Here is a 15,783-nt window from a genome sequence, read left to right as displayed (position 1 = left end):
GTTCCTAAAATGTAAGTTGTTTAGCAGTCATATTACATTACTTCTGTTATTGGATATACTATTTTTCGCCTAATGTAAGCTCTTCAAACGTAAGATTTTCCGAGATATACCATATCGTCCCTCAGTCACCATAGACTTTATTCAAATGTTCATGTTCTCTTTCTACAGGATGCGTCACTTGAGAAGCGAAGACAGACAAACCAACAGTCACCGTTACACAGAGCTGTATTATCCCGAGGTCTACCTTCTGCAATCTGGATACAAGGCTTTCTTTAGTGAGCACAAGGTAGGGTGTCTGCTTGTATAATATACTACATTCCTATGGACAATGTATTGTAGCCCACTCTTCATATGCTTTCAATTTTGTGCGGAGACTAACACAACTGATTTTCTTCAAGATAGATTTGTAATTTCTCTTGTATGTTTCCTTGCAGGATATGTGTGAACCCCAGACCTACGTTCCCATGCTGCACGCTGATCACGTGGACGATTTGAAGAAGTTTCGGGCACGATCCAAGTCGGGGACAGCAGGCCAGAAAAAGATGGGAAGAAGTAGGCAAAGGATGAGTGTCAGAAGCATGTCTTCCCATCTTTCGATCAACAATGTCATACAGAGTCTCATCTTATGGTTTGTCTGCAGTTTTAAAACCGAGGTGTTGTGCTCTTTGCTGGATGTTATATTCTTACACGACTGGTGCAGCTGATATGTTTTCTTGTTGATTGTCACTCTTGTGATGTTGTTACAATGTTAGTATGTTACGATGTTTGGGACGATTCATGTATTGTTTTGAATGAAACAAATTGCAAAGCAACATTGTTATTCTCCTGCTCATGCATTTGTATATCAAGTGGTTGTTGACGATTGTTACTGTTATAATACCATTTTCAAAGAATGTTACCCTTATGTATGGCGTTGATATTGATGGCCAGTTTTCAATAAAACAAATTGCAAGACTATTTCGTTTCTATTAATGTTCTGACGTATACTGCGACAACTCATTATTTTCTTGTGTGTTGACAACTTTGTGCTGTCAGAAGTGTTGACAGAGCACATACCTATAGACAGTTGCTGTCCAAGTAACACTACTTTCTATTCAATACAAACTTACACATATATTAAACTTACACATATATTTTATTTTCTGTGTGTTGAACTTTGTGCTGTCATATGATTTAGCACATACCTATAGACATGTGTCCAAGTTACAAACTGACACATACTAACTTACAAACTTGCACAATGTATTAAACTTACACATGCGACAACTCATTATTTTTCTTGTGTGTTGACAACTTTGTGCTGTCAGAAGTGATAACAGAGCACATACCTATAGACAGTTGCTGTCCAAGTAACTCTACTTTCTATTCAATACAAACTTACACATATATTTAACTTACACATATATTTAACTTAAACATATATTAAACTTACACATATGTTAAACTTACACATGTAAGGTAATGCGACAACTCATTATTTTCTTGTGTGTTGACAACTTTGTGCTGTCAGAAGTGATAACAGCACATACCTATAGACAGTTGCTGTCCAAGTAACAATACTTTCTATTCAATACAAACTTCCACATATATTTAACTTACACATATATTTAACTTACACATATATTAAACTTGCACATATATTGAACAGAGGTTCGCAACATGTTCTATCATACTCGCATATTATTCAGGATGACCAGTGTATGGTCGACTTTACATGCAAAAGTAAGGTATCGTTGAGGCCAAGTTTTGAATGCACACATCAAGACATCCAAGCAAGTGGGACACAATTGCGTTTTGTTATTGTATGTGAAGCCATACGTAGAAATGCAGTTGCCAATTACTTGGTATAGGGACGTTGCATTGAACTAAGATAAAAGGGGCTAAGTAGAACATGTTTCCTATATCAACGTCGTCATTAAATTTGACCTATAGATCAGTGTATACAGTCACGCCTACAAAAGCGTGTTGTTTTAAGCTTTAATTGAATCACCGCTGACTTGGCCTCAGTCACTCAACCCGTCACCTCACTGTGAAATAAGCTCACACTAATCCAATCAAGAGGACATCTCTGGCTTCATTAAGAAACAGCTTATAAGCAAGCGAGCTGGGGAGATTGATCATTACATCCAGCGTTTATCTACTAGTTGCATTGATTTTTATTCTCTATTCCTCCAATACAAGTAGTATGTCTTCCCCCGTGTTTTACAATGGCTCATATATCCGAGGCTGATATCAGCTTTACTGACCTAAAGACCTTGCTCTTTGACAGCCCATGTGCCTGGAGAAACAGCGACTCCGAATCAAGTGACAGTGGTTTGGGATCGCCCGACTCATTATCAGAGGTTGGTAATCCTGCTCTTTGATAGTTGAATGCATTCTAGCTAGTTCCTGGCATACATAAATCGATATCACAAATCCAAAACGATTCTGCCTATGTGTCTTTTCATCTTGTCTGGTAAATTGTGTGCCTTTGCTGAATATTCATTTATTCTTTTTCAGTGTTCCTCTGATGGGAGCCCAGTTTCTTTGTGTGGATCCCTTTGCCAGACGTTCACTTTTCCCCTCCAAAACGCAGCGCGAAGACTTGGATGATCATGAAGATTCTCCAATCAAACGTTCAAGACAAGAGCTGATATCCTTGGATTGGGATTCCGATGAAGAAGAAGAGAGAACGCGATCTGCTGTGGAAAAGTTGCAAGCTGCTGACCAAAACCTTATTGGTGATGGCACAAGACAGACAGACAGACAGTTTATTCTCAAGAGAACCCACCAACGGTGGTACATGAGAAAAGTACAATATAAATTCGCATATGGTAATATAATCAATCAAGATGACAGCAATATAAGGTAAACACATATATAATGTATTTTCAATGAAATATGACAAAGTAAGTTAACATGATTCTCATGCAGCTGCAACTAGTCTGAAGATGATGTTGATGAATTTAGACAGGTTTTTCACATTTTTTACTCTGGTGCTAGATAAACATTTTTTTTAGCTTGAACATATTAGGCCATTCGTAGAGATCTTGACGTATGTGTATAGACCGCGGCTGGAGAAGGGCTTCACACCTGAACAGGTAGTGGAACTAACCAACCGCCGGGGAATTACATAGATGGCACAAACGTTCCACTCTTGGGGTATCAGACCAGCGTCCAGTTTCAACTGGTAAGTTGTGATTTGTTGTTCTAAATTTCAAGATTGGGTAATAGACGTGTTTTGGTAGATAAATGTATTTTTCAAAACTTATATTTTCTTTAAACATTTTATAGTACACACCTTTCGGGCTTTCAATAATGGAACTATGCCAGTTCTGCAGGAACTGGTCTTTCAATATTTCTTCAACTTTTGAAGCTAACCACCGTGAAGAACACATAAATGGATTGTCAAATATATCACCTAATCCACAGTTATTTAATATTTTCTTAACGAACGTTGTCCATAGTAGTTTTTCAGTGTTGTCAGTGAAATTACTGGTGATAAATCTGTAGATAATATTTGTTAGTTTTGGAGTTTCATTATGACTTGCCATTTTGTGCCAGAATAGAATAGCACGTTTATATATTTTGATGTAGAGGGGTTCCTACCAAGTTCTCCATAAATCATATAGTTTGGTGTTGAATTTCGAAGACCTGCTGCCAACTTAAGAAATTTTAAATGAACCTTTTCAATTAGTTTTATGTTTTCAAATGCCCAAATTTCAGAGCAGTACATTATGATCGGAGCAATCAAAGTGTCAAATGCCAATATTAAACAGTCCAACGATAGATTAACTCGTCGTGCTTTTTAATAATAAGAACATAGCTTTTGTTGCATTTTCTGCTAAGACTTTAATGGCTTCTACAAATCTCCCGTTTCTGTGTAAACTTTATTCCAAGGTAGGTATAAGTATCAACCATTTCGATAGTTTGATTGCCGAACGTGAATTTATATTTTAGTTTACTGTTTTTAGCAGGCCCGCTTCCAAAAACTATTATTTTGGTTTTGGACAAGTTTACTTTTAGTTTCCATCGTGAGCAATATACATGAAAAGTGTCGAGTGATTGTTGTAAGTCTTCAGGGTCTTCACTGAATACGACAGCATCATCTGCATATAGCAAGACAATAAACTGCAGGCAAAGTATCAATTCGGTTTCGGTTTGGTATTCTAGATTAACACCTTTACTTCCTCGTTTCAGTAGAAATGGCTCAATATCATTTATAAAAAGTGAAGACAGAAGTGGCGATAGATTTTCCCCTTGTCTTACTCCCGTGTTGCATGGGAAGAATGAGGATATTTGATTATGTAACATGACAGTGGATTTTATATTCTTATACATGTTCTTTACTAAGTTAAGAAATCTACCAGATATTCCACAGTTTAGCAGTTTATACACAGCCCAGCCCTCCACACAGTGTCGAACGCTTTTGTGAAATCAACAAAGACGTAATAGAGTTTACGTTTTGTTTGTTTTAAAATTTCCCTAACAGCATGTAGAGCATATACATTGTCGCTTGTAGAGAAACCTCTTCTAAATCCTGCTTGAGCTGGAGTTAAAATATTATTTACTTCGACAAACTTAGTGAGCCTCGCATTAAGAATACTTGTGAATAGTTTACCGAAACAACTGAGAATTGTTATAGGTCTATATGAGTTTGGATCTAGGTGTTCGCCCTTTTTCTTATATATCGGTCTGATTATACCCTTTAGCCAACAGTCTGGTACAAATCCGGAACGAAGTATCAAGTTAAAGAAATGGGTTAGGAGTGGTATTAAATGTGTGGAAGCATCAATAAAATAATCATTTTCAACAAAGTCCAGTCCAGTGGCTTTATTTCTTTTAAGATTTTGATTGCCGAAAGGATTTCCTCACCCGTTATAACCTTATTTAAGACATCAGTGTCATATTGTTGATCATCTACAACATCATCTGATATATCCTCATTAGATTTGGATTCATTAATATCTTTATAGAACTCAAAGAATGTTTCAATATCAGGTGTATTATCAGATTTAGTGACATCCCCTTTACTCAGTAGCTTCCAGTATTCTTTGGGCGAGCGTTTCATAAGGTCACGAAACTGTTTAGTGGTCTCATTTTGAAATTGTCGCATACTTTTGTCCATACATTTTTTATATGCTCTTGACGTTTGATGATAATGCGTTCTATTTAATGGAGTGTTACGTGACTTATATTTTCTTTTAGCTTTATGGAATGATTTTCGCATTTTCCTACACTCATTGTTAAACCACGGTTTATCTTTTTTCTTTCTATTCTGTTTGGGACGATTCGCGCGAACACTCCTGACGCCGAAAGTTTCGCGTGCAGCGTCCACCAGCACGTGCGCTATGTCTGTTGCAAGCTCGTTGACCAGATCTGGGTCAACACCGCGTTCGCTTGCGCTTTGTGTACGCTCAGTGAGGCGTGCGATATTATCAACATTTATATTATTGCAGTAGAGGTCCGATTTTTGGTATCATATCGTAACGGTTTGCCTATAGTAATGTTATCTTCCATTGGATTTACCGAGGGATGGACAATTTTATTGGTGATGTTTCTATGGGATTTTAAAACAAATTGAACAGGGCAGTGGACATCTGAATATAATGGTGAGTAATCAATTATTTCAAAATTAACAAAAGACATAGACATGATGGTGACGAAATAACATAGTCCACAACAGATTTGCCTTTACATGTTGCTTTGCCGATTGTTTTGTCTGAACCAACTCTTCCATTACAGATAAAGAGATTTAAATTCTTACACAATTCTATCAATTTAAACCCAAAGTTGTTAGCCCCATCTTTATCTTGTGTGCACCTCTGGTGTGGTAGGCTCAGTTTGTCTAGTATATTCAGAGGGTTAATATCATTTTCAAGTTGTGGTACGTCCATTTCGAAATCATCAACAATGTGCTTATCAAGTAAAAGGTAATCACACATAGTGTTAGTTCTGGCATTGAAATCCCCCATAAGGCTTACATAATCACTGACTGATAGATAGTGTAATAGGGATTGTTCAATCTCATTAAATGCGTTACAATTCACATACTTAGAACCTTCAGGTGGGAGATATACATTACCAATGTACATATCCTGATCAATGTGAAACACAGACTTTGATATCTTAATCCACAGAACATAAGTGCTTTCTTCTTCTAGACATGTGACTAAATCTTTTAAAGTATTTCTGATTGCAAAACCAATACCACCTGATTTTCTTAAGGACCCAGACCTGTGATGAATATGTAATTCATATCCATGTAATCTTAGATCATCAAAGATGTCAGTTTTGGTTTCTTGCAGACCAATAATGTCATACTTCTCAATAAACTCTGTAAATTCGGCATATTCAAGTCTCTTTCTTAGACCACACACATTAAGATTTAAAAAGCTTACTATCTGTTGACTATAATCATTTGCAAAAGCATCATCTTTGTTATTAACATCATCATCACCATCATCATCATCACCATCATCATTATCATCATCATCATCATCATCATCATCATCATCAACATCAACAACATCCTTATCATCAAGATCACTATCACCATCAACATTACCGTCCGCAGCAGCAGAAGAAACACAGTCATTATTAACGCTTCCCTTATCTATGACGTTCAAGGAATGGTCATGTACAGTTTCAAATGTTGCCTTGGTTGCACAATCAGTTATAATTTCATTATCCATGATATTCAGGGGAGTATTATTTACAGTTTGCATAGTGGAGTTATTTGAACAGTCAAATGCAATTTCTTCATCTGAGATATTCATATACAGTGGAAACCTGATAAGTAAAATTTCAAGGGACTCGCCAAAATTGTTTACTTATCAGGTATTTTACTTATCCAAAGTTATAAAAACCTGCAAATGACAACCATGTGCATGTATATGTATGCATATGTAACAATGAACAACTTATCAGGGCTGGCCTCCAGTTGTCAGTGTATTGTCAACTGCTTGATGCCAGCGAGCTGTAAGTAGGATGTTTGTTTGACTGGAGACTGACACGACTGCCCCTCATGTCGGATCATGTGGTGATCGCTAATTTAGTTATCCAGTCTCTTTTGTTAAGTAATTTACTTCCAGGGACCGTGAGAAGACGTTTAGTTAAGCGGTATTGTTTACTTATCCGAGTTTAGTTAACCAGACTCTAATAGTGATAATTAATGAAGAAATTTGCTGGGACCAAAGAAAAGTGTTTACTTATCAGGTCTGTTTAGTTAAGCGGTCTTTACTTAGGCGGTTTCCACTGTAGTTATCATGTGCAAATTCTAATGTAGGGTTGTTCACCAATTTAGATGCAGTTTCTTTATCTGATGTATTCAGATAGTTATTACTTACATATTCTAATGTGTGATTGTTTACACAATCAGATGCAATTTCTTCATCTGTGATATTCAAATAGGTGTCATGTGCAGATTCTACTGTGGGACTTTTCACCCATTTAGATGCAGTTTCTTTATCCGATGTATTCAGATAGTTATTACTTACATATTCTAATGTGTGATTGTTTACACAATCAGATGCAATTTCTTGATCTGTGATAATCAAGTAGGTGCCATGTGCAGATTCTACTGTGGGATTTTTCACCCATTTAGATGCAGTTTCTTTATCTGATGTATTCAGATAGTTATTACTACATACTCTAATGTGTGATTGTTTACACAATCAGATGCAATTTCTTCATCTGTGATATTCAAATAGGTGCCATGTGCAGATTTTACTGTGAGGTTGTCCACCCATTTAGATGCAGTTTCTTTATCTGATGTATTCAGATAGTTATTACTTACATATTCTAATGTGTGATTGTTTACACAATCAGATGCAATTTCTTGATCTGTGATAATAAAATAGGTGCCATGTGCAGATTCTACTGTGGGATTTTTCACCCATTTAGATGCAGTTTCTTTATCTGATGTATTCAGATAGTTATTACTTGCATACTCTAATGTGTGATTGTTTACACAATCAGATGCAATTTCTTCATCTGTGATATTCAAATAGGTGTCATGTGCAGATTTTACTGTGAGGTTGTCCACCCATTTAGATGCAGTTTCTTTATCTGATGTATTCAGATAGTTATTATGTGCATACTTTCTAATGTGTGATTGTTTACACAATCAGATGCAATTTCTTCATCTGTGATATTCAAATAGGTGTCATGTGCAGATTTTACTGTGAGGTTGTCCACCCATTTAGATGCAGTTTCTTTATCTGATGTATTCAGATAGTTATTACTTACATATTCTAATGTGTGATTGTTTACACAATCAGATGCAATTTCTTCATCTGTGATATTCAAATAGGTGTTATGTGCAGAATCTACTGTGGGTTTTTTCACCCATTTAGATGCAGTTTCTTTATCTGATGTATTCAGATAGTTATCTCTTAAATACACTAATGCATGATTGTTTACACATTCAGATACAATTTCTTCATCTGTGATATTCAAGTAGGTGCCATGTGCAGATTCTAGTGTCAAAATGTTTATGCACTTAGATCCAGTTTCTTTATCTCTGTAATTCAAAGGGTTGTTATTTACAGGTTTCGTTATACAATTCTTTCCATAGTCAGAGGCAATTTCATTATCTCTGATCAAAGGTTTATTGTTTACATATTCCACGGAGGAATTTTTCATTGAATGTGACATATCTCCGATATTCAAAATGGGAGCATATAAATATTCTAATGTAGACTTGTTTACATAATCAAACTCGGTTTTTGTATCTGTGACGTTCAAAGAGTTATTATTTACAGGTTTTAGTGTGCTATTATTTGCAAAGTCAGAACTAGTTTCATCACCAACAATATTTAGAGAATTCTTGGCATTTTCTACGGTGACATTGTTAAAACAATTATCTTCACTGGCACTGTGTACAGTTTCTATACAGATAGGTGCATTTTTCTTGTTCGCCGGGTCACTGTTTCTCGGATGAGTGACTTTTAGCTTGTGCACTGGGCAACATGCATGGGCATGTTTAGCTTTACTGTAAGTGCACAGTACAGGCACATCCTCGTGACCACCGTCGTTTTCCTATCTATGAGTGGTGTTAGGAACATGCTGTTGTACCCGGTAAGGTGGGGGTGGGGCCTTTTGTAACACATTATCTACGTAGAGTTTATCAACGGACATGTAGGCTCTTTTATTGTTCTTTCTTGCATCCCTCAGCAGAGGTAACAGTACATCTCTTCTGTAACAACTGATTTCTTCAGGAAATTGTTCAGCAATTGAAAAATTAGTTCCCTTTAGTTCTCTGGCAGCTCTCTTAACAGAGTCCCTCTCAGTTGTATATATGAATTTAGCAATGAGGGGGCGTGGTTTCACTGTATCACCTGGTCGTTGTGGACGACGGGGGCGCCCAATCCTGTGGACTCTTTTGAATTTTATATTCTGGCTGTCTAGGTGCAATTTGGATTCGATGAACTCTCTGAGTAACACTTCGGAACTTTCAAAAGTCGGGGTACTTTCTGTTTCTGGGATGTTGCCAAAAATCAGATTATCCCTCATTGATCTACATCTTTGATCTATGATGGATTCCTTGAGTTGCAAGTTCTCCTGACTAAGTTTACCAAGAGTGGATATGTTCCCCGTAACTTGATCTTTTAGGTTATTCAGGTCACGATGAATATCAGTTTTTCCTTTTTTCCAATCTTCGTATTGATCGGCTACAAACTTTACACTTTCCTCTACACCTGAAACACGACTTTTCACATTGTCGACTTCACCCACTTTTAGCTCGAGTGTTGCCACTTTTGTTTTGATTACCGAAATATCATTCTCGATGAGATCGAGTTTAGACAGCTTTTTGTCGATACATTCCAACTTTTCCATGATGGCCTTACTACAGTCCGGATTCAAAGGTAGAACAGAACCTTGGTTAATAGGATAAGGGCTAAATACCTGGGGTGTACCGAAGTGCGGCTGTTCCTGGGTGGTTGCGTTAGCTGAGTAGATTGTCTCCAGTGACTGTCGCACCAAGTTGCCCGTGGCGGTGGCCATGTTTGTTGTTGCAGGGGTGTCACCTAAGTTCGTGTCTGATCCACTTGAGGACGATATCTTTTTCCGCTTATTCTTGCGTTTTCTGTTGAGTTTCTGACGTCCACAGTTGCCTGGCATGTATTACATATCATTTCAGTCGTTGAATTTCTGTGGTGACTTATAAGTGGGGCTTATTTTGAGAAGTGCTCACTGTTCTTTAGATACTGAGCAGCTTGCTCCGCCATCTTGATCCCAAGAGTACACACCCTTCCAACGGTAGAGACGAGAAACCACAGGGATTTGAAGACTGTTACTCCTTCAACGGTATGTGTGTCTCTGCTGTATATTATATTGCGATTCCTTAGAAACGCCCATACATCATACATTATCTAGAAGCAACAATGAATACATATGGAAGTTTAAATACACATAGTGTTAAGTGAATACATTTGGATGTCTTGGTGAGCGTCGAAACCATCTACCCCTTGTTCTTATGTTTTATCTTCTTGCATATTTTCAGGTTCAGCTACTAATGAAAGGGCGCTTTCCCGAGATTAGCGAGTATCAGATCGTTGACTGCAGGTACCCCTACGAATTTGAGGGAGGACATATCCAAGGTGCCGCCAATATATACACAGAGAAAGGCATTTCAGAGCTTATTAAACGCCCTGCTAGCCAACCGACAGTTTTGATTTTCCATTGTGAGTTCTCATCCGAAAGAGGTCCTAAAATGTAAGTTGTTTAGCAGTCATATTACATTACTTCTGTTATTGGATATACTATTTTTCGCCTAATGTAAGCTCTTCAAACGTAAGATTTTCCGAGATATACGATATCGTCCCTCAGTCACCATAGACTTTATTCAAATGTTCATGTTCTCTTTCTACAGGATGCGTCACTTGAGAAGCGAAGACAGACAAGCCAACAGTCACCGTTACCCAGAGCTGTATTATCCCGAGGTCTACCTTCTGCAATCAGGATACAAGGCTTTCTTTAGTGAGCACAAGGTAGGGTGTCTGCTTGTATAATATACTACATTCCTATGGACAATGTATTGTAGCCCACTCTTCATATGCTTTCAATTTTGTGCGGAGACTAACACAACTGATTTTCTTCAAGATAGATTTGTAATTTCTCTTGTATGTTTCCTTGCAGGATATGTGTGAACCCCAGACCTACGTTCCTATGCTGCACGCTGATCACGTGGACGATTTGAAGAAGTTTCGGGCACGATCCAAGTCGGGGACAGCAGGCCAGAAAAAGATGGGAAGAAGTAGGCAAAGGATGAATGTCAGAAGCATGTCTTCTCCATCTTTTGATCAGCAATGTCATACAGAGTCTCATCTTATGGTTTGTCTGCAGTTTTAAACCGAGGTGTTGTGCTCTTTGCTGGATGTTATATCCTTACACGACTGGTGCAGCTGATATGTTTTCTTGTTGATTGTCACTCTTGTGATGTTGTTACAATGTTAGTATGTTACGATGTTTGGGACCATTCATGTATTGTTTTGAATGAAACAAATTGCAAAGCGACATTGTTATTCTTCTGCTCATGCATTTGTATATCAAGTGGTTTTTGACGATTGTTACTGTTATAATACCATTTTCAAAGAATGTTACCCTTATGTATGGCGTTGATATTTATGGCCAGTTTTCAATAAAACAAATTGCAAGACTATTTCGTTTCTATTAATGTTCTGACGTATACTGCGACAACTCATTATTTTCTTGTGTGTTGACAACTTTGTGCTGTCAGAAGTGATGACAGAGCACATACCTATAGACAGTTGCTGTCCAAGTAACACTACTTTCTATTCAATACAAACTTACACATATATTTAACTTACACATATATTTAACTTACACATATATTTAACTTAAACATGTATTAAACTTACACATATGTTAAACTTACACATGTGTAAGGTAATGCGACAACTCATTATTTTCTTGTGTGTTGACAACTTTGTGCTGTCAGAAGTGATAACAGAGCACATACCAATACACAGTTGCTGTCCAAGTAACAATACTTTCTATTCAATACAAACTTACACATATATTTAACTTACACATATATTTAACTTACACATATGTTAAACTTACACATATTGAACAGAGGTTCGCAACATGTTCTATCATGCTTGCATGTTATTCAGCATGACCAGTGTATGGTCGACTTTACATGCAAAAGTAAGGTATCGTTTAGGCCAAGTTTTGAATGCACACATCAAGACATCCAAGCAAGTGGGACACAATTGCTTTTTGTTATTGTATGTGAAGCCATACGTAGAAATGCAGTTGCCAATTACTTGGTATAGGGACGTTGCATTGAACTAAGATAAAAGGGATTAAATAGAACATGTTTCCTATATCAACGTCGTCATTAAATTTGACCTATAGATCAGTGTATACAGTCACGCCTACAAAAGCGTGTTGTTTTAAGCTTTAATTGAATCACCGCTGACTTGGCCTCACTCACTCAACCCGTCACCTCACTGTGAAATAAGCTCACACTAATCCAATCAAGAGGACATCTCTGGCTTCATTAAGAAACAGCTTATAAGCAAGCGAGCTCGGGAGATTGATCATTACATCCAGCGTTTATCTACTAGTTCCATTGATTTTTATTCTCCATTCCTCCAATACAAGAAGTATGTCTTCCCCGTGTTTTACAATGGCTCATATATCCGAGGCTGATATCAGCTTTACTGACCTGAAGGCCTTGCTCTTTGACAGCCCATGTGCCTGGAGAAACAGCGACTCCGAATCAAGTGACAGTGGTTTGGGATCGCCCGACTCATTATCAGAGGTTGGTACTCCTTCTCTTTAATAGTTGAATGCATTCTAGCTAGTTTCTGGCATACATAAAACGATGTCACAAATCAAAAACGATTCTGCCTATGTGTCTTTTAATCGTGCCTGGTAAATTGTGTGCCTTTGCTGAATATTCATTTATTCTTTTCAGTGTTCCTCTGATGGGAGCCCAGTTTCTTTGTGTGGATCCCTTGCCAGGCGTTCACTTTTCCCTTCCAAAAGGCAGCGCGAAGACTTGGATGATCAGGAAGATTCTCCAATCAAACGTTCAAGACAAGAACTGATATCCTTGGATTGGAATTCCGATGACGAAGAAGAGAGAACGCGATCTGCTGTGGAAAAGTTGCAAGCTGCTGACCAAAACCTTATTGGTGATGGCACAAGAGTACACACCCTTCCAACGGTAGAGACGAGAAACCACAGGGATTTGAAGACTGTATTCCGATGACGAAGAAGAGAAAACGCGATCTGCTGTATAAAAGTTGCAAGCTGCTGACCAAAACCTTATTGGTGATGGCACAAGAGTACACTCCCTTCCAAACGTAGAGACGAGAAACCACAGGGATTGGAAGACTGTTACTCCTTCAACGGTATGTGTGTCTCTGCTGTATATTATACTGCGATTCCTTAGAAACGCCCATACATCATACATTATCTAGAAGCAACAATGAGTACATATGGAAGTTAAAATACACATAGTGTTAAGTGAATACATTTGGATGTCTCGGTGAGCGTCGAAACGATCTACCCCTTGTTCTTATGTTTTATCTTCTTGCATGTTTTCAGGTTCAGCTACTAATGAAAGGGCGCTTTCCCGAGATTAGCGAGTATCAGATCGTTGACTGCAGGTACCCCTACGAATTTGAGGGAGGACATATCCAAGGTGCAACCAATATACACACAGAGAAAGGCATTTCAGAGCTTATTAAACGCCCTGCTAGCCAACCGACAGTTTTGATTTTCCATTGTGAGTTCTCATCCGAAAGAGGTCCTAAAATGTAAGTTGTTTAGCAATCATATTACATTACTTCTGTTATTGGATATACTATTTTTCGCCTAAATGTAAGCTCTTCAAACGCAAGATTTTCCGAGATATACCATATCGTCCCTCAGTCACCATAGACTTTATTTAAATGTTCATGTTCTCTTTCTACAGGATGCGTCACTTGAGAAGCGAAGACAGAAAAGCCAACAGTCACCGTTACCCTGAGCTGTATTATCCCGAGGTCTACCTTCTGCAATCTGGATACAAGGCTTTCTTTAGTGAACATAAGGTAGGCTGTCTGCTTGTATAATATACTACATTCCTATGGACAATGTATTGTAGTCCAATCTTCATATGCTTTCCATTTTGTGCGGAGACTAACACAACTGATTTTCTTCAAGATAGATTTGTAATTTCTCTTGTATGTTTCCTTGCAGGATATGTGTGAACCCCAGACCTACGTTCCCATGCTGCATGCTGATCACGTGGACGATTTGAAGACGTTTCGGGCACGATCCAAGTCGGGGACAGCAGGCCAGAAAAAGATGGGAAGAAGTAGGCAAAGGATGAATGTCAGAAGCATGTCTTCTCCATCTTTCGATCAGCAATGTCAAACAGAGTCTCATCTTATGGTCTGTCTGCAGTTTTAAACCGAGGTGTTGTGCTCTTTGCTGGAGGTTATATTCTTACACGACTGGTGCAGCTGATATGTTTTCTTGTTGATTGTCACTCTTGTGATGTTGTTACAATGTTAGTATGTTACGATGTTTGGGACGATTCATGTATTGTTTTAAATGAAACAAATTGCAAAACGACATTGTTATTCTGCTGCTCATGCATTTGTATATCATGTAGTTGTTGACGATTGTTACTGTTATAATACCATTTTCAAAGAATGTTACCCTTATGTATGGCGTTGATATTTATGGCCAGTTTTCAATAAAACAAATTGCAAGACTATTTCGTTTCTATTAATGTTCTGACGTACACTGCGACAACTCATTATTTTCTTGTGTGTTGACAACTTTGTGCTGTCAGAAGTGATGACAGAGCATATACCTATAGACAGTTGCTGTCCAAGTAACAATACTTTCTATTCAATTTAACTTAGACACATATTTAACTTAAACATATGTTAAACTTACATGTATATTAAGCAAACATATGTTAAAACACATATACTTTCAGAAACTTCAAACATATGTAAAACTTACACATATATTAACTTTCTATAAACACATATTAACTTAAACATATGTTAAACTTACTCATATATTTAAGTTAAACATATATTTAACTTAGACATATGTTAAACTTACACATATGTTAAACTTACACATGTAAGGTACTGCGACAACTCATTATTTTCTTGTGTGTTGACAACTTTGTGCTGTCAGAAGTGATAACAGAGCACATACCTATAGACAGTTGCTGTCCAAGTAACACTTTCTATTCAATACAAACTTTATATTTAACTATTCAATACAAATATGTTAAACTTACACATATAAACTTACACATGTAAGGTAATGCGACAACTCATTATTTTCTTGTGTGTTGACAACTTTGTGCTGTCAGAAGTGATGACAGAGCACATACCTATAGACAGTTGCTGTCCAAGTAACAATACTTTCTATTCAATACAAACTTATACATATATTTAACTTACACATATATTGAACAGAGGTTCGCAACATGTTCTATCATACTTTCATGTTATTCAGGATGACCAGTGTATGGTCGACTTTACATGCAAAAGTAAGGTATCGTTGAGGCCAAGTTTTGAATGCACACATCAAGACATCCAAGCAAGTGGGACACAATTGCGTTTTGTTATTGTATGTGAAGCCATACGTAGAAATGCAGTTGCCAATTACTTGGTATAGGGACGTTGCATTGAACTAAGATAAAAGGGGCTAAGTAGAACATGTTTCCTATATCAACGTCGTCATTAAATTTGACCTATAGATCAGTGTATACAGTCACGCCTACAAAAGCGTGTTGTTTTAAGCTTTATT

Source organism: Haliotis rubra, unplaced genomic scaffold, assembly GCF_003918875.1.
Source record: "Haliotis rubra isolate DU_JTF1 unplaced genomic scaffold, ASM391887v1 Scf493, whole genome shotgun sequence".
Taxonomy (NCBI): Eukaryota; Metazoa; Mollusca; class Gastropoda; order Lepetellida; family Haliotidae; genus Haliotis; species Haliotis rubra.
This window is presented reverse-complemented; position numbering follows the sequence as displayed.